The sequence below is a fragment of the Rhipicephalus sanguineus genome, chromosome 1, assembly GCF_013339695.2.
Source record: "Rhipicephalus sanguineus isolate Rsan-2018 chromosome 1, BIME_Rsan_1.4, whole genome shotgun sequence".
NCBI classification, from domain to species: Eukaryota; Metazoa; Arthropoda; class Arachnida; order Ixodida; family Ixodidae; genus Rhipicephalus; species Rhipicephalus sanguineus.
In genome coordinates, this window is record NC_051176.1 from 312,531,294 (window position 1) to 312,551,385 (window position 20,092).

The following is a 20,092-nucleotide window of genomic DNA, read 5'->3' on the forward strand; positions in this document are numbered from 1 at the left end:
TCAGGTCATGCACAGCGCCACTGCGAGTTGTCTGCTGCGACCTCATAGCCCAGAGCGCTGAGATGTCGAAGCACCTTGTAGGCCCCAAAGTATTGCTGAAAAAGTTTCTCACCGAGTCCACATTGCTGTATCGCCATCTACACCCAAACACAATTGCTGGGCTGGCATTCTACATGGCGTCATCGAACGTAACAATGGCTGTCGGTCAGTTGCTGTCACTTGATGCACGAAGGGCGAGTTGTCTGGTTTCTTCGGTGCTTCGAAGGTAGACGGCAATGTCAAGGTTTTTTCTTCATCAGTGACATTGGGTACCATGGTGTCGAGCGTTGTAGCAGGGCTTCTTCCGTAAACCAGCTCGAAAGATGCCGTCTGTGTGGCTTCTTGTATTTCCGTGTTGTAGGCGAAAGTTACATACAGAAGGATACAATCCCAATTCTTGTGTTCGTGGTGGACGTACATTGCCAACATATCAGTGATGCTTTTATTCAGACACTCGGTGAAGCCATATGTCTGCGGGTGGAAGGCAGTTCTCCTTCAGTGAGCTGTGTGGCTCATAAAATATATCTTGCCCTTAGGGATCACTCGGGCTCAGACTCACCAAATTTTTCCTCAGCCCAACTCACTCGGACTCAAACTCACCAGCATATTACTCAGCAGGATTCACTTAGACTCTGACTCATGGCTTGATGTGAGCCTGAGTGAGGAGACTCGTAAGTCCGTTCGCTTAAAATGAGCCTTTTTGACATTACTTCGATGGGACGAGTGGCAATGCCGCAAAGGTGTCCGAATTTTCAGTGTCCAAATAAATGGTCGGCGACTGTCCATCTAATTTTCTTATAACAATAAAGTGGCTGTGGTCTTAGATGTCAGCTACTTGCTGTTCAAGCAGTGCGGCAACCACGGAGATTAAAGCCGCATAAAAGGCACCATTGGCGTGCCCCATTGTACTGTTCGAATCGTTTGTTCTTAAACAACGCATTAGACCCACAGAACTGAGGCAATAAATAAAAAAGGGCACCACAACGGTTCATTGTAACGTTGTAGCACCCACAATATCAGTTACAGAAGCGGGAGTACCACTTCGTTATCATCAGTTTCCATGTGAGACGTCACCGCAGTCCAGCAGTAGGTGCAGCTTCCTGCTTCCGGTTGCCATTTACGTTTTGTATGTGTCTGTGTAGGTGGTAACCTTGCGGCGCGTTTCTTGTTTATGTGTTTCCGCAAAGCCTCGTGATGCCGTAGAGGTATGGTAGCCACTACAGTAGAGGCAATGCCAACGATATACTTCAAGAAGTTTACAACACCACGTAAAAGTTACTCTGAGGCCAACAATGGCAACCCAGCGATGCTGCCAACCAAGGTGGAAGAACTTTTGACAGTGTACCGGAGGATGTGGCTTCGAATCCAGTGGAATAAATAGTGGTTTTCTGCGCCTTAAGACAGCATTATATACAAGTTTTAGACTGCTGCTTACAGATATTCAGTGCTGTGTGTGACTATGCATTTCGCAATGAATGTACTCTGCATACGTCGTTGTGTTATATCATGCTGATAGATGCGTCTTAAATGAACGTGCATGTTATATCTCATTCTTTCCTACAAAAGTCGCCAAAAGTAGGGGGTGCATCTCTACACAGAGGTGAGACTTATACTCCAGAAAATATGGTACAGTCACACCTCGTTAATACGTACCCGCTTTAAGCGTACTAACGGTTAAAACGTAGTTGCGACGAATCCACGACCGAGTCTCATAGAGCCCAATGCATTCGCTGACCGCTTAAGCCGTAGTACTTCGCCCTACGCCTACCGGTTAGTGCGTACCCTGCGTACCGCGATAACGTTTTGTGCCATAAAATTTTACTGCGCCGCTGAACTTCCCGACGCCACAATGTGCCGCCAAAGGTTTTCCGTCTTTTCGAGAAGTGCGTAGATCGGTCGATCACTGAATCCGACTTCCGCGCGATTGCGGCGATGCCTTTGCGGGTAAGCGGGAAAGAACGAAGGTGAGGCGGCGGCCACCGACGAACGCGGCAGCATGACTTATCGCCGACAACCTTATCACAATAAGTATCTTCAGATATCTGCTCGGGCACGCGTGCGGCGCAGCACCGCTTTAAGCCTACTGCACGCTTTTAATAGGCGACAACCTGAACGCGCTGGGCCGCCGATCGCTGCCGCCTCGTTGCGCGGGCCGTGTTCAAGCGCGCGCCGCTTTGTAGAACAGAAAGCAGCTCGCTGTTGCGGAGTTGAGCGTTGCTGGTCGCGGGCGACGAGAAACCTCTTTGCATTGACGCTATCACGTTAAACGCACACGTACGGTACAGCAAGCGTAGCGCTGTTGTAACCATACTGCACGCTTTTATTGGCCGACCACCCAAACGCGCTGCCGTTCGCTGCCAGGACCGCTACAGCGTCGCGGAGTGCGCATCGCTTGCAGGAAGTTCGTCATCGCCACGTTAACCGAACAAGCTACTCGCCGCATCTGTGCACGGTCTGGAGCGAAGTGGGTACGAAGAACACTCGCACGACAAATGCGCGCGTGCGGTACAGCAAGCGGCCCGGCAGTGACGGCGTGAGCCGAGAAGGCGACGCGCTGCACGTAACTAGCCAGGAGACGATCGGCTCAACGCAGCCGTACCGCGTTTCACTGGAACTGCGTCAGTTTTCGTTTATGAGCAGATCGCGGTACAGACACACGCACATATATCGCGGAAAGCCGACACTGTCCGTTCTGTCGCTATGTTGGTCACTGCGTATACCGGACCCTGTAATAGTTCCGAAATGCTGCTTGGCGTCGCCACCGCGCGCTATCGGCACTATCGGACGGTCGTGCGAGAGTACCAGAATCTTTTCTCCACTCTGGCAAAAAGAAAAGGCTTTGCAATGGGTACTTTAGCCAATATTTGCTGTGGCACTGTATTTATTTCTTTGCTGGCGGCGATGGCGTACGCGAGGAGATGCAAATCTTTACTTGGTGGTTAATGCGTACTACCGTTTAGTGCGTAGTTACGCGGCGTTCCCGGCAGGTACGCATTAACGAGGTTCCACTGTACTTGCCTTTACTTGCCCAACGCCTGCATGCCGGCCATGGACATGCCAAACAGGTGGCTGGTCCGCCAGGTATCAGCTCATGCTCCCGTCACCACTCTGCTTTGGAAGAACTGGTTTCCCGCTCCTCCACGTGGAAAGCATCTGATATAGGCCAGAAGTCAATGCTTTGTGAGCAGAAATTTTCACACCAAGCACAAAGAGTGAAATTTATTGCCAACGAGACAGTTGGGTGGAAAGAAATTACAAAGGACAAAATTAAACAGCCCTTTTTCGACATGTTCAATGCATGTATATTTACCGCCACACGCACACACACACAGTAGAAAGTTGAACCCCTTTATACGCCTAGTGCACGCCGACCGAAGCGCCTTGGTGGCGAACTTGCTCGCTACTCTCGGGGCAGTGAGCAGACGTCCGCCGTACGTTTCTACGTCGTTGTTCGTGTGTCACCGCGTCGTTCACGTTTTCGGAGTGAAATTAGTAGTGTCCGAAGCTTCAAGATATGTCAAAGAACAATTGCTGTGTGGTGGGGTGCTCGAACGTCTACAAAAACTCGCCCGCAACGCGGTTTTACTCGTTCCCCGCGAGGCCTCATGAACGAGAACGACGGAAACAACGGATCGCCGCCGTTCGTCGGGAAAGGTGAGCCCCTTCACTATTCTCCGCGTTATTAATGCTTCGCTTCTTGCTCCCACTCTTTCGTTCTGCGATATCGGTGTTTGATGCGCTCGATCATGTTGACACCGGATAGCGACGAAGGTTATCGCGGCCTGCCCATGTTTTGGTTCGGTTCGACCTTAGTGCTGAGTGCAGGCTTTTCGCTGATGTTCGACGCAAACTTACCGTGCTGAGGGCGCAGCACGGTAAATTGCTATTTATTGCTATTTTCTTCATGAATAACTCTTGTTTTTTAATTTCGTGTCTTTACCTCTCCTCGTTTGTAATGAAGTTAAATCACGCAGTCTTTTTCCGAAATTATTACAGACCGATTCTTCTTTAACAGTATCTTTATTTTCGCTCGCAGGTATCTTCGATGCTAAGATCTCCTCGTCTGTGTTACCTTGCATTCCATTTCCACGGCACAGTTCAGAAGAACGAAAATGGCCCTTTATAATTTGTTCCTCATGCACCTGAGCTTCTCGTTGAGGATCTTGAGGAATCGTCACTGACAGCTCATGTTTTATGGCTGCAACGAGTGTACAATTGTAGTCCCACAAACCATCAAGCAGTTCAGCCACCACAGTTGCATCCTGACTAGGTGGTACAGCTGGTGGCAGTGGCACAACATCTTCTACTGCCTTGCCGAGGAAGCCGTCCAAGCATGAGCCTTTCTTGTAGGTTCCAAGAGCAAGCACAGAAGGCTTGCCCCACAGCCTTGGACCACTTGTGCACGACCTGTTTTCTTCACTGTTGATGTAATGCACGACAGCGGCAATGTGTTTGCACCGGCTTCCTTTACCTGCCTTGCAGGTGCAGAGTGCATCTTGCAGCAGGAAGTCTGGTACTGATGCCTGGCAAGTAAACAAAAAATATTAAAGGTTACTAATGCAGTTGCAGGATTTCCTTTCGCATGCAAGCCGTTTTGTACATCTACCATCACACTTATCTTAGAACATAAATCAAGCACAATTTGAAATCTCCTGCTCTCAGACTTTCAGTTTCCTGGTAGCAGCAACACATGTACTTATTCGCCTTCCCCCTCTTTTTTTTTTGACGATTGGTGACAGTTCGCACAATTTCACACGCAACTCGACAGGCTCTCGGGTTAGTAAGATCAAGAGCGTGCATGCCCCCCAAATGAAAACGAACATTACAAACATGCAGCACAATTGTGACCCATGAAAAACTAAAAATACTTTTGGTTCATGCTGACGATAACACAATAAAATCTTTCTCACGGATGGCTGAGACAATGCTCGCCGGCAAAACACTGCTACCGTGCCCTCGATGCAAGTAACACAATTTGAAACCTACGCAGGTCAATAGAGCTCTAAATCAATGTAAGATATTGCAGGCATACTTAACATATATCTATGACGAAATATCGTGTAAAACACGACGAATCTCTTGAGTATCTATGTAAACTACCGTAATTATTGTTACTTGCATCTCAACGATGGAACAAATTCCGGCCTTCCGGAATTCCGGAACAAATACCAGGGCATTCCATCTGCAATATTAATGCCACAACTGATTTTCTTGGTGGCACTTGTTCGGCGATGGCACGCGTAATCAGCGGTAGCACGATCGCTACATGTGCCGGCATCTCGCCATGCGAGTTCGGAACATTTAAATATCAGTCCGCCCATACGATGTGTATTATTAATAATAGGTACAGAAACAACATTGCAGCAAAGGTTGAATTGAAGAACAACGAGGACTGAACGAGGCGTCGCATCAGTGAACAAAACAAACTGGCTACTTACCACGAGCTCCACTTCATAGCTAGGCTTTGTCACGCTGGTCTGCGGGACGCACTTGGCACGTATACGCACTGGGTTGTCCCAAATTCCGTTGACGTCGTGCACGTGGCCACTGTTGTAGAGGGCCGCGCCTTTCCTGCAGCTGTCACCGCAGAAGTAGCTGTCAGGCACCCGAACGCAGGGAAAATCGCAGCCGCGTGCTTCAGCCATCCCCTGCAGCAATGCTATGCAATGCGCCGTCGTCTGCTCGGCTCCCCGAGTGTACTGTCGCCGGCGGCCGCTAGGTGGCTTTCAGTGGCGCCTCTATAGACGGCGCACTACGCGTATAAGAGACATGCACAGTCTTTTATTGAGATGTCTTACTGAGGCATCGTCTTTTATATGAGGTGTCTCTTTGAGCAGTGTACCACGTTTGCATTTCCTTATCAACCCCTATTTTAATGCAGGCACACTGGTGCCCCTTATACTCAATTGTCTGTTACATCAGTGTCTCTTATAAAAGGGTTTGACTTTGTGTATGCATGTGTGTGTATATATATATATATACATATATATATATACATATATTATATATACGTATATCTAACACACACTGACTTTTATATTTATGCTGTAAAAACAATTTAGCTGCAAATGCACTCTGCCTGAAAAGGTAATTTAGTCTGGATGATGAGAAAAAAGCTCAAAATCATGCAAAAACCAAAATTCACAAAGCAGTCTATCTTTTGTGCCACCATTCTGTTATGTTCGAAAGCTCAAAGTTTTGCTTTGCTATTACCACCCTTCTCACATACAATGGCTGCGTTAAGAGGCAGGAAAGAAGAAAAAGACAGGTCTGCCGAATCTCATGGTGTTTGCTGAGCTCTGATTAGATGATGCTGCAGCAATATGTACACCAACACTTTGGTGGCAACCGATGCCACTAGTTGAGAGCTCTCCAGTAGGCCTGCTCTGAAAACATTGGTGATTCATTGTTGGATATCTTTGTTACCATAAACAGTGTCGAATTGACACTGATTCTAAAAAGTTCAAAAAGAGGACTGTGCAGCAGCATAAAAAGAGCTAAGCGTAACGTTTATTTGTCCACGTGCAGTGATAAACCTGTTGCAACGCTCAGATGATCTGGCAGATAGTGCTGAGGCGAAAAAGTTAAATACATTCTGCATATGTGCACTGCGTTAGCAATTTAGCAATGCAATGCAAACCGATGTCATTGCTTCATATGCTACATGCGGCTACACAAAGGCTGTACAGGTGAAAGCAGTGACGGTGCACCTGCGCTCGTTCACGCACCTCTCTGTGTGGCCAGTTTCCTTGCTACAAAAACACGTAATCTCACTGTCAGAAGAATCACATGAGACTGTTAGAGATATAACATGTAAAAGAATCATGCTCAAACCCATACTCAATAACCGTTAATGCCTATCAATTCATGGTAAAGCAGCACAAAAAAAGGCGCTACTGCATTGATTTCTGCAGTGGCTGTTTCACGAAGCAGACAAATGTGTCATTATAATAACTGCCATCGCGCGACGGGAAGTTCCGAGTGCGATTATTACACAGAAAAAAATCATTTAAGAGAAAGACTTCATTATTGTGAGAGTTATGTGAGTAAATACGACATGTGCAAAATGTTGATAACACTGCAGCTCAGAATGAAAAGCTATAACGCTGACCTATTGTAGCCTGCGATCTAAGACACCAAAATGCTGTGAGCCCTATGTGCCGCACAAGAAGAAACATTTGAAGTAGCTGCTGTGAAAGCTTATGTTAATTTTTTATATTTTTGGCTAGTAGCTGCCATGAAACTAACTGACTTGCATTGTCCGAAATCGCTAAAGTGTAAGTGAGCCGTCATGTCCATGAGATTAGGCTGCCACATCCATCAACGATCACTGGTCTGTTTCCTTCCGACTGACCTTAAGACAAAATGACACCAGATGCACACTGAAATGGAGTAATTATCTTGAGCTTTGCACATGAACAAATGAAGCAAAGAATGCAGTGCTAATGCAGAGGGCAACATTCTCGCAAAACATTGCTAGGAACATGACTACCACATTAACTTTAACAATGCCTGTGTGAATGACATTGAAACTGATCCCATGAAGAGCTTCTGGTTAGAATCACAGCACATACAAACCAGGCTGGGAAACCTTAGGAGGTCCGAGGGAATGCTTCCCGAGCACGTACGTGCCTGGCCTTTGAGAGCACTGGTTAAAGGGGAAACACAGTTACATTGACCATAATGGTAGAAAGGACACTGCTAAAACTGCATGTATCTCAAGGAATTACAGATACAGACGAGACTTCAATTTCTCTCTTTGCCGATTTTACATTAGAATCCACCCAGACTGCTTTGTGCTTAGTTGTTGCTGCGTGCTCTGTCAGAGCATTTGATGCCGCTCCTTTCTTGCCGCAACTGCTGTTAAAGTTGGCTATCTCTCCTATGTAGACACACTCTCCTAGTCCACTGAGGATATATAAAGGATGCCAGGAAAGTTTTATTTTGGCAGCTTGTCCTTTTCAGTTACAAAGCCTGCCACAGTTCGCACACGGCAGCTTCAGCAACCTTGATGTTACATTTACACAGCACGTGTAATACGTTGCACTCGAGGAAAGGGAGCACATCTCTCCTGTCAAACAGTGGAAGGCTTAGATTGGACAAACGGTGCTCCAGAACATTCATAAACTCGGGAGGGTAACCTCTCATTAGAAGGTTCTGCCTGCATGTTGGAAGTCTGGTGTTCAGATTTTGTGCAAATGCTAGTCGTCCCAACTGGAAGGCAAGTACTTTCCATTGGGGAGGGTCAGGATGTACGCACTCAAAGTCCAGACAGTTGAGTTAGGATCGTTGACCACTACCAGGCCGTGAGTGGCGGCAAACGGGACCACACGGGAACCTCGCGCGTCGGTTTGTTTCTGTCCCCAGGCGCTGTGCTTTGCGTTAAAATCGCCTGCCACGATGATGTTGCGCGTACGAGATGCCCTCATAGCATCTTCGATGGAGACGAGTATCGGCTCCATGGGCTTGTGGGGCGGGGCATAAATCGATATTAGCGTGAAGTCCTGGTCCCGTGCCTCGCAATACACGGCCACGATCGTGGGGGTGACAAGCAGAGGGCAGAGATCGAAAGGCGCCCTCGCTACCAGCAAGGCCGCCGCGGGATTGTTGTCGGCCGCGATATACTGAAAGCCCGGCGGAGGCTTGGGCAATTTCTTGCCCGGCCTATACGGATCAGAGACTAGCGCTAGCGTAATGCCACCCTCTCTCATGGCGTCCGTGAGGTTTGCCGATGCAAGCCGCGCGTGGTCGAGATTTATCTGCACGAACCTGATGGCCGTGTGGACTGAGCCATTGGCAGGACGGTCACCCTCGTCCACGTCCCTCGCCTCGCCCCGAGAAGGTCCGGGTGCGTCCAAACGCTCGCCCCCATCTCCGGCCGTCCCCCTATCTCTCGCAGGTGTCGCGTCCATGTCCTTCTCTTCCTCGCACTCGGCCTCCCGCCTTGTTTTACTGGCGGGGGCCGTAATCCGTGCGCGCTCGAATGCGCGCCGCCCTCTCCACTAAGATCGGACACGCAGGAAACCCCGCCGGGTGGCCCTCCCCAGTCAAAAAATCCAATAGCGGTTGGCTATGCGGAAATTTGGCCTATTGGCTTGAAGGTCTGTTGGCTTGTGTGCTTGTTGGCTTGTGTGCTTGGCTTGTGTGCTTGTTGTTCTGTTGGCTTGTTGGAGGTTGTGGCTTAAGCCTAAATCTGCAGTCTGCATACACAACTCTGTGTTTTGCCAAAGTGCTTAGTAAAAAATGTATTTCCAGAAATTTTAGAAATTATTTTTATTTTTGTGGCCATGCCGTAGTTGTTCTTTCGTTGAGGCAGGCAAGAGGTCGAAGGGGAGTGTGGCACGGATCTTCGGACACCAGCAGAAAGGACATGCAAGGCAATAAGATTTAGCAAACACACTTTAATTGCATACTAATAGAAAACCCCGAGGTGCAGCGATGACGTAAGGGTAGAATATCAGCCTCGCGTGCAAGAGGTGTGTCCGTGGTTCGAATCTCGTGGTAACGCAGAATTCCCCACCGGATTTTTTTTAATTCTGCGTAATGAGCATGAAATAGGCCCCACTACCCAAAACCGCTGCCTGCGAGAAGCACGTGTTTACTTGCGCCGCAAATCTCGAAGTTTCTGCGCAATGTGCTTCCTGACATCTTTCAGGCGCTTCTGTTCTTCCTCTGGTGTATCACCCAGGTATATTCTGAACAAAGCTGCAAACAAAAAGCAAGTAGGAAAATCAAAAACTCAAAATGAAATACTCAAGGCAGAGTCAGTTACCCTAAGACTGCACTGGCTTCATTCACAACTAAGCGGGGCGACAACTTCATGAAGCAGCTGCCCTCAGCTGCAGACGAGTCCAACATGTCTTCCACTCAACTAAGGTTCTTAAGACACGCTGCCACTCCAGCAGTTTCTACTAAGTGACCAGTATAAAATCACTGACAAACTATGACAAACCACTTTAACCACACTACGCCTAATAGTCTCAACAAGGCGGTGTTTGCAAAGCCCATTATTATGAACCAAGCCTCGCTGAGTCGATACACCATTTGCCTCAGCTACGTGAATGTCACCTTCAACAGAAGCTACAGGGTAACAAATGAGTATTTGTTTACAACAACAGCATAAATATCGAGATGGACAAGGGAAGGCCCCAACCTACACTAATGTCCTAGCAACTCAGTCCATGGCATCGCCTACCAGGCATACCAAAGGTATACAGAGTATGCCAGACGAAAGCACTCAGAGGTGGCATAAATTACTAGTGTAGTGAACCATTCAAGCATCAAGTTAAAGTGAAAGAAATAAACAAGTTCCAAGATGCTACAACTATAACTGCTCATGACATGCATATTTACTACGTTGCATACCTTTCAAAGAAGCCACCTTTCGCGGTGTCAAGGGAGGTTTTGGTTCCGTTTGGCCCAGTGATCGTGATTTGTTAGAAAGCTTCCCGGTCACACTACGGCCCTTCAATTCCTCGGGTGTCCAATTGTCGCCACCCTACAAAACAATGAGTCTGTGCTTGCTCGAAAAAGTGCTCCCCAAGCCTCCTTCTCCAGCCATTTCTCATTGCCTGCATAGATCTGTAGCATTAATTAAAGACTGCATTAGACATATTTGCACCAAGACAGCAGACAATGCGCACAGCCATACACACTTGCCTGGTTCAGCCAGTGGCCACCAGGTGGTAAAAGCTTGCCAAAATTCATGCAATGCAAGGAGAGTTAAATTTATTTTTGAAAAGATAACCTACTAAAATAGCTTTGTTACAACTTGGAATATATATCACTGGTATTTCTTCAGGCTTTTCCTTGGGAATGCATGTACAGTGATGTGATTGACTGAAGCTGTTTTGGAGCAGGTTTCTGGAGCAGCAAAAAGTGCGTTTTGGAGCAGGTAAAAGGGCTTTTGGAGCAGCCAAAAACGTGTTTGGGAGCAGGGAAAACAGCTTTTGGAGCTGTTTTCCCTGCTCCCAGCTAAAAGCTCAATGCCAAGTGGAAAAATGAACCGTGTGAAGCAAAAAAGTCAAATAAGGAGGAACTCTTTTGAAATAAAAAGTTCTGTCCAATAATGGGTGTTTGCATAACACCACTGGATCACCTAACGGCCCCGTAAGCATAAACATTGGCGTTGCAGTCTTATAATGGCTTAGTGTGGTCAAACAAACAATGCAGGTAGGGTTTCCCAACTACAGTAGGATCTCGGTGATAGAATCTGAAGGGGGAGCGACAATATTCGTATCGCCCAAAATTTCGTATCATCAAAAAACTAGCAAAATCTGTTTTCAAACCACGATATACGCGCAAAACATTTATTTCCGTCAAAAGAACTCGCGTACGCCTTTCTGGGACACACGTGAATGGACCAATAAGGGACGGCGCAGCTGGCTGTCGCGAAAGCGTTCGTCAAAGCTTCGCATGAGGCCAAATGAAAACTAAGTGAAGTCCACTCCACCATAGTGACCAGGGGCGTAGTCAGGGGGGGGGGGGTTCAAAACATACATATGGTTGAACACCTCCCCCCCCCCCCCCAAAAAAAAATTTCTGGCTACACCCCTGATAGTGACAAGCGAAGATCGGCACGAACGCCGAAAGGCTTTGTGCCTGGGGCAGAGGCCGAAAAATTTTTTTTTTGGAGGGGGTGGCACCTCCTTGATTTGGGGCCGGGCAGGCAGATGTGGTCAAGTGTCATTTTGGGCTGTGTATGCCATAGCAAAATAAAATGTTTCCGGGGGGGGGGGGTGACCCCTCCCCCCAGTTACGCCACTGCCTCGTGCCTTTTTTTTTACGACTATGTAGCCTTTAATCTACTGCTACGTTAGCCGCGTAGCTTCGGAGCTCGTAGTCGCTATCGATGATCGCGTTGATAGCGACCGTGGTTTCGTGCGCGGCGGTTGCGGCAAACGGTAGTTCCGTTTTCAATCCGCCTGCGCTGGTGGCGCACGTGCCTTATAAACTTTTCAAAACTACGTCGTTTGTTGCTATCTATAATCAGATCTGCCATGGTTTTGTCCGCGGCGTTTGCGGGAAGCAGCGTCGCTTGGACTGGGTGGGCGTTGGACGCGCGTGCACTTTCGGAGTCCCCCGTCAGTTTCCTCGTCGCCATACATGATAGTGTCAAAAGCGACCGCGGTTTCGCCCACAGCCATTGTGACAAACGATAACCACAGTTCTGACAGTGAGCGCGCTGGCCGCGCGCATACTTCCGAAGCTAACAGCATTCTGCTCTTGACCGTCGCTCGACTGATTCGGTACCAAAGTTCTTATCACCCGCCGCGACGCGGAAAAGTGTTCGGAACATCCACATTTCGGCCCATTCGACACAGCGGAATTCAGCTGGGGAATTTCACGAATTCGTATCAGCCGGTTATGTTTACATCAACGCCTCCTAAATTGGTTTACTGTGGGTTCGCAAAAAGCCTGGATCGGACTGGGTTGCAATTTTTGTGAAGTCCAAATACGTCTGATATGCAGGTCTTTGGAGTTTTCAGTACACCTGCTGAATTCCGGTGCTGCTTCGTGGCCTGAATGTGCCTTTTGCTTGTAGCATGTCGCTTTATCGCTGCAAAACCATTATGTTCGCGGTTAATCGTCTGACTGCAGACAATGCAAAATCCACTGCCATCGCTGCCTTGGCGACACCAAGATGATATAGTGTCACCATTTTCGTCCATCTTGCTCAGGATGTCGACAATGAACTTGGTGGAACGACCTGAGGCTCTGACCCGCCAAGGACGGAATAGTCTTTGTTGATAGCCGTTCCACGGCGAACCTAGTTTTTCACGAGGTTTGCTCACCGACTGGAGTCGCGTTCAGTGAAAATCCTCAAACAACACAAAGCTGCCAATTAACTGCGCCAGTTCACGGCTGGTGCGAAGCTTGTCCGCCACCTTGCCAGCTTCTCGGTTTGCGATAACCGCGGTTAGGAGACTAAGTGCTGCTATTTCTGCTGTGTAGCTATCCCTAACCACGGTTAAGGTTGTCTTTGTGACAGGGGTATAACACTGGTTCGAGTAGCGGAACTTAAAAAAGGGGGCAAAAATAAGACAGGCATGGACGTCGCTGTGCCTCACTGAAATTTTACTTCTATGTTGCTGCGGCGGTGCGGTCACACCAGCTCGCGGCGAGCTGCTCCTTCCGAGGTGCATTTTTGGGGGGTCACGCCAATTTACAGCAGTCGGAAGAGGGTTATGCCGGCCCCCAAAAACCTGAGCAAGCCAACCCAGCGCTTAACAAGCCTACCCATCAATCTGCGTCCGGTCATGTCCCCCAGAAAGCGCCAGGCAGCGTGCCGCGAAAAATGATGCACGAACCCATTCCTCTCGCGGCACGAAAATTTTGCCACGCGGCAGCTTTTTCGCTAGTGTGCTTATAGTTTGGCGCAGTTTTGGCGCAGAACAGCGGAGATGTAGCAGGATGTAGCAGGTTTGACGTCTTGGCGCAGTTTGGCGCAATTGGCGCAGCTATCACATCACTGCATGTAGCAAGAGGTTAAATGGGGGAAGGCTTATGAGGCTTTAACAACCTACATACAAGCTTGTCATTCCCCGTCAACAGCTTAGCACCAACTTGTTCGGTGACCACCTATGACACTTAAGTTCCGTTTGTCAAGATAGTTTTAAAAAGTGACTTTCACCCTAATGATAGTGTATTTTTTGGCAATGTATACTAACCAGCAAATCATTCAATGAGAAGAGCCATATTACACAGCAGCACCAGTGAGCAGCCTGCAGAAACGCAATGCTTTATAAGTCTGAAGAATACTTCTAAACTGCAGTTTACACAACCCAGTGAAGATTTGCAATTTTTCTTGCGCCACAACGCTGTTTCATATGAACAAAAGCAGCTGCCATGCCATGCATGCAAGTAACTTTCTGTCATCTCGCGCACTGCCGATCAGAGTCTGCAGGCCTTCGAGCATTTCTCCATTGTTTTCCAGTGGAGTCAGAACGTCTCCTAGCACACAAACCATTTATAATGAATAAGAATTGAAGCTTACATCTTTAATGTAGTGCAATTACACACAAACATATGACACAAGCACATTCGCTGCAATTTTATACAACTTACAAGGCCACACAACAAAGTGGTAATACAGAAAAATGTGCACTACTATACATTTTGCATTTCATTAACCTGTCCTCTGCCCATTGACAAAGCAATACAGAAGCCTATTCAGGCATGTAAGGATCGAGCACGTTTCACCCACTTGGAATTACAAACGTAAGATGCCTGCTCCTGACCAGTAGTGGCCAAGACAGCCCTGACCTTCGATGCCTTTACATCTGCTGACAAAAGAACTTGGGCGTCTCCAGAAAGTTATTGAATGTTCAAAGGTATGAAAACGTTGATGCCAACCCTGTATGCACCAAAATTTAGCAAATCGTTTGTTCTCTTAGCGTAAAAATTGCGTAGTTTCTGCTTGGCCGTGCCTTTCTTCTCTCAAAAATGAAACCGATCGCTTCAATAAAGCTGCTTCCTACATTCCTCCACCATACAGAATGTTCTACAGATTTCCAAATAAATGCAATTATTACTATATGGCGCTCACTTTGCATGCAGCCTTGATCTGCTGGCAGATTAGCATTATACAGTCGAACCCACTTATAACGATCCCAGGTATAACGATCTATCGGTTATAACGACCATATTTCGGTGCACTTACGATTTTCCTATGCTACCCATTGAAATTGTGTCCACATATAGCGAACATTTTTCAAAGCCTCCTACTTTTACAACGAACACTTCAGACACGGTCGCGGTAAAAATATGGCGTATACAAAGCGAAAAAAGTTAACGCAGGCCTTCTAAAGCATGAGAGGCCGCGGTCCAGTTTACTCGTGACGAAGATACCCGAGATCGGCGAGCACCGCACGCGCTGCTTTCGGACGCTACGAGCGAGGTCGCTCGCTTTCCAGTCGTTTCTTCAATGGCAGAATGGCAGTGGGGAATTAAAAAAAAAAAGAAACAAAGAAACAGGAGGCAGCATGAAGCCCTGCAGTCAGCTTTCGCACGGCAACCTATCTTGGCGCCGTTCTCTGCAGCTACGACCGCCTACGATGAACCTATGCCTTGGAACGCAAGAAGCCATAAAATGCAATAAGCGATGACCGCGATAACTTTTCAGCGCTTAAATGTCCACTGCGAGTGCGTCGACGTCACAATGTGCCGCAAAATGCATTTCATCTTTTCAGTAACAGCAGAGACCAGTCGATCAATGATTACGACTTCCGCGCGATTGCGGAGATTCCTTCACGGATAAGCATCAGAAGAGAGCGAAGGCGATGTGGCGGCCGGCGATGAACGTGCCATTATGATTTATCGCCGACAACCTTATCACAGTCATCTGCAGCTATCGTCTCGGCTGCACGTGTGGCGTAAACTGTTTGGGGTGACGGCGGTACAAGCAGTACAAGCGCGCGATGCCATTGCCGTTCGAAAGTTCGCCGCCGCCGCGCCGTGCGAGATAAAGTGCGCGTCGCTTCGTGTAAACGAAACTAGCTCGTTGAACGAACAGGCCGCTCGCCGCACCCGTGCACGGTCCGAAGAGGGCACAGAGAGCAGGCAAATGCGCGTACAAATGCAAGCGGCCGGGCAGTGATGGCGTGAGCCGAGTAGGCGATCGCGCTGCACGCAACTAGCCAGGGATGATCAGCTCCACGTAGCGGTACCGCGGTTCAGTGAAACAGTGTCGGTTCACTGCAAAGGCGGTTTAATTCACTCGTGCACGCAGCGGGCCTCGCTTCACAACGCGAAAAGGCCTAACTTCTCACCGGAGGAGTTGTTAGCACTTTTCAATAAAAATGCACAGAAAAAAAAAGTGGCTTGGTCGCTAAATGCATGTTTTTGAGGGCGAGTCCATTTACAACGAACAACTGATATAACGACCAGTTTTCGCGGCACTTTCGAGTTCGTTATAAACGGGTTCGACTGTATATATATTATGTATTGCAGAAGAGTTAAGCAATGATTCCAAGTATTTGTTCCTTCAGCTCTGTGTCAAATAACTATATCAAGGCTTGTCAAAGCTTTTAATTAAAACACATAACGTAACTTTCATAACGCTACTTCAAAAATAATGTTACGCGATTTTCTATCGGCCAGGGCATGCATTCAGGCAGGCGTACGGTTCAAGCGCCGTCCAGACGATGGCGTCCGAGAAGGTTTCGTGCCGACGCAGCAAAGACAGGAGCGTCTGAACAGGCGTGAGGTGCCAGGAAGAATGAATGTTTATTCACATTGAACGCGCGCCTCTAAGCTCGCGCTAGCGACGCTGAAGCGACGCGCCCGGCGTTTTATTTGGACAGAACACGCGAAGTGACGCAGACGAGAGGCCACAGAAAAGTGTATTTTCAGGAAATTATTCGGGCGCTTCCACCTAAGGCAGTGGCACAAAACAGTCTCCTAAATCATCGTCATCTTCTTCGCATATTTGCTTTGATATCTTCATAGCAACAACATCGTAAGCCGTGCATACTTGCACGAAAGTGCACACCTTAGATGCGCATGCGAGACCAAAACTGAAATCACCCGCAAACAGACTACTTGGGGTAGTAAGGCATGTGCAGAAGCTCTGCCCACATAGCTTTGACTGCGCTGTCACAGACAGTTGTCGCAAGGCATAGGCCAAAATTAATTATAACACTAACCACTGTAGAAGTGACATTTACACTAACACTCATTTACTCAAGTTTCATAAAAAGTGCATAAAAACAGCATGCTAGGACTTTTCATACCAAACTCATCTGGCTCCGGTGGTGTGGGGCTGCTGCACAGAAGTAGATCTTGAGATGCTGCAATGAAGAGTGTGTGTAAAATTTCTACCCACCCAACTACTTTATCACTTCTATTTAAGAAGCAGAACTGAGGTATACATTGTAATTAAATTGGCCCAACTTTATCTCACAAAGATGACTTTGTGACCATCACCTTTCATTCCAATTTGCCCAAAACCTATAGTGGAAAAATGCCCGAAATAGTTGGAAAAGCCACAGTTTAAGAAGCAATGGTTACACTTGCACTTCATTTTATTAAACTTCCACGACCACTACACAGAAAAACAGCCTGTTTGAGGAAACATTTCATACCAAATTCATCTGGCTCCATTGATGCAGTGCTGCTCAGCATCAGATCTTGAGATGCTGCAATGAAGAAATTTTAGTACACTTTCTGCCAATTGAACTGATTAGTTCTATTTAACAGGGTGGTATATATCGCAACATCTATTCTAAAAGTGCTCAAATAAAACTGTGAAATGTTCATGTATGACCATACAAGGGTCTGGGAATGACAGAGACAACATTGCTACAGTTGCCGCCATAATTGCACCATCAAGGTTCGCATAGAACTAACACATTTTTGGAAATCATTTTCTCACAAAACTTACCGTCTAATGTTGGATTTTGTCAGACTGTATCACTCATTTTGAGTCACGCCACTCATTCTGTTTTCTGACTGCTTGGCTTCCAGTGATCAGATGGAACCATTTCTCATACACGCGATGTATTTATTTCTTTTTATCTCTTCGGGTAAAGTTTTAGATATCTCGAAATCTTGACTGAGAGTGGAACAAAAACTGCCACCGGACCATTTCACAATGTTCAAACAAGGCGGCCATAACTCGACAAAGTACACACTGTCTCTGAATGCAAAGTCGAAACCTATTGGCAGAGCTTTGTCAAGGAACTGCGTGCCTTATCATGTGATGCAATAAAGATGCAGAGGCAGACCTTGGAAAACAGCACACCTGATGCAATTCAATCTATTTACTTTTATTTATGCAACACACATGGCAGAGATATTTTTTGTTGGCTGTGTGGTGTGGTGAGAATAACGCTGCCAAAGCAAAAGAAGTCATTAACACTGCAAAGAAAGGTATCCCTAATCAAAGAGGTGCATTCAAGCCTTAAATTTTTCACGCGTCAAAGCAGTGCTCCTCAAGTGACTGCATCGTTTGTAGAGCAGCCTTTCGGTCACCACAACATTGATAGAGGAGGCTGACGCTTTGGACTGTGAGGTGGGCAACGCCGATTTCACTAGCAACATTGCTAAGTATGAAAATTTCATCAAGTGAAAAATCATCGGGACAAAGCCAGCTCTCGGTTAAAGTGGAAGTGTCGATGCAGCTACGGAAGGGACGTTGACATCAGCCGAAAACCAGAAACATGTTTTGTTTACTGCAGCAGCGGGAAGGCTCGGTGCATGCATTGTATGAAACAACTCTAGGCCAAGCTGCTTGGTCCAAGTGTTGTCCGCAAAGCAGGCCAGCCTTAAGGCCGAACCATATAGAGCGTTTTGGCCGGCGTTTTCTGACGTTGCGTCCCTCGGCGTCGTCGCATCAACGCCGTCAGAGAGGGCGGCAAACCATATGAGGAGCGTTAACTCAGCGTCGCACAGTGTGACCAGAGGGAATGAACCTGACACCTCGTAAAGCAGTGTACAGTTTCCGTCAATGGACCAACAAGATATATTCCTGATTATAGCTTTTATGTCTCATTTGCAGTTCTGTGGTGCAAAAAACGAGTCACAGTGCCGCCGAAAAGTCTATTTTTTTTTATTTGACTTGTAGCGCCAGCTATTGGCATTGAGAAGAACCACAAACTCGTAATATATGGCCTCTGAGCTTGAAGCTGCTGCACATCTTTGAGGCCACGTATTCAGCCAATACACTCATTCCTGCTAAGCCTACCGATGAAGTTGAGTACGGCTCCCGGAAAGAGTTCAAAAATATCACGAGCGCTTTGCTGTCGAAGCTTCTAGGGAACAAGCTAAGTCAAATACAAGCATCAGTTGAGAACTTAAGGGCCACACAGCGCACGGCGACGACTTATTAGATTCGAGGCGGGCGGCAGCCATTTTGGCAGAAGCAACGACGCCGTTACGTAGCGGAAGTCGCTGCCAGCCGCACGCTGATTGGTTCTGCGTCCATCGAACTGCTTCCAGCGTCGACGCTGCCGCCCGTGATGTCTGGACCGTCCAGAGGTGGACGTTTCAGCCACCGTCACCAGTAGCGTCGACGTCGAGGGACGCCGGCAAAAACGCTCTATATGGTTCGGCCTTTAGTCAGTGTTTCAGCACTAAATAAAAAAGCTGTGTCAGAAAATGCAGCTGGTTGAAACCTCTGGTATGTTTCCATTTCTTCTTTAAAACCTTTATGAAGAGCCAGCGTAGACGCTCTGCTACGCTTATCTCGAAAATCCACTTGCCTCCAATTTTTCCTCCGGTTTTTGCTACTTCAAGTTAGCGAGATATTTCTGTACTTCTACAAAGACTGCAGCATGCCGAACAAAAAGCTGTGAGCACTAAAAATATGTAAGCAAGTGCTCCGCAGAGTGTTAAAGGTAATGCAGGCGACTATATTGGTGAGGCTAAGTGAGCACAAACTAAAATTTCGGACAGCAAGAGTGATAATCTTCACATGTGTCCATAAGAAATGGGCAAATATGTGAGAGAAAACTCACCGTTTTGCTCTGGCAGAGGCAGTTCTGTGGGGCCACGTGAAGCCACAGACGTTCTGAGAACTGAAAACAATGCATGAAAAATTGTGGGTCACTTGTGTCAACATGCACAAGCTAAAGAATATTCCACAAAAAAACGGTCACATAACGCGCACCTAGAAACAGCATCATGCTGCATAACAAAAAAAAAAATCTTTGAGGTAGTGCAGCATGAACATAACATTTCCCTTTTAAATTAGTTGTTTTAAGGGGAGACGCTCCTCGAAACAACTTTTTTTTTATTTTTTGCAATAGAGACTTGAAAATTCTGTTATATGTATAGTTTTTCATGCAGATTTCAAATATGTCATTACTTTCCATGTAGCCGCTACAGTTGTTGAGTTATGTCATACACAATGGCAAAATGTTACACTTTTTGCGGGAACTCTTTTATGTACTAAACTTTCAGTAAAATCATTGTGTTGAATCTTATTAGACTCTTTGTAGACTGTAGAGTGCCAATATCTATCCAGATATTCCACAGAGATAATGGAACTAATAAAAAAAAATTGTACTCTGTAACTGATTATTTTCAGTCTCCTTTGAAACAGTAACCGAAT

The 20,092-nt window shown here is 47.1% G+C and overlaps 1 long non-coding RNA gene across 1 annotated transcript; it reads right to left on the bottom strand.

The window, feature by feature from the left end:
- Positions 1 to 16,587: 16,587 nt before the first annotated feature.
- On the bottom strand, positions 16,588 to 19,568 carry LOC119379435 (uncharacterized). Its single transcript, XR_005181184.2, has 3 exons — positions 19,497 to 19,568; positions 17,124 to 17,177; positions 16,588 to 16,829 (listed from the first exon to the last, which is right to left on the bottom strand). It is a non-coding gene; the product is annotated as an uncharacterized LOC119379435 (long non-coding RNA).
- Between the last annotated feature and the right edge of the window lie 524 nt (positions 19,569 to 20,092).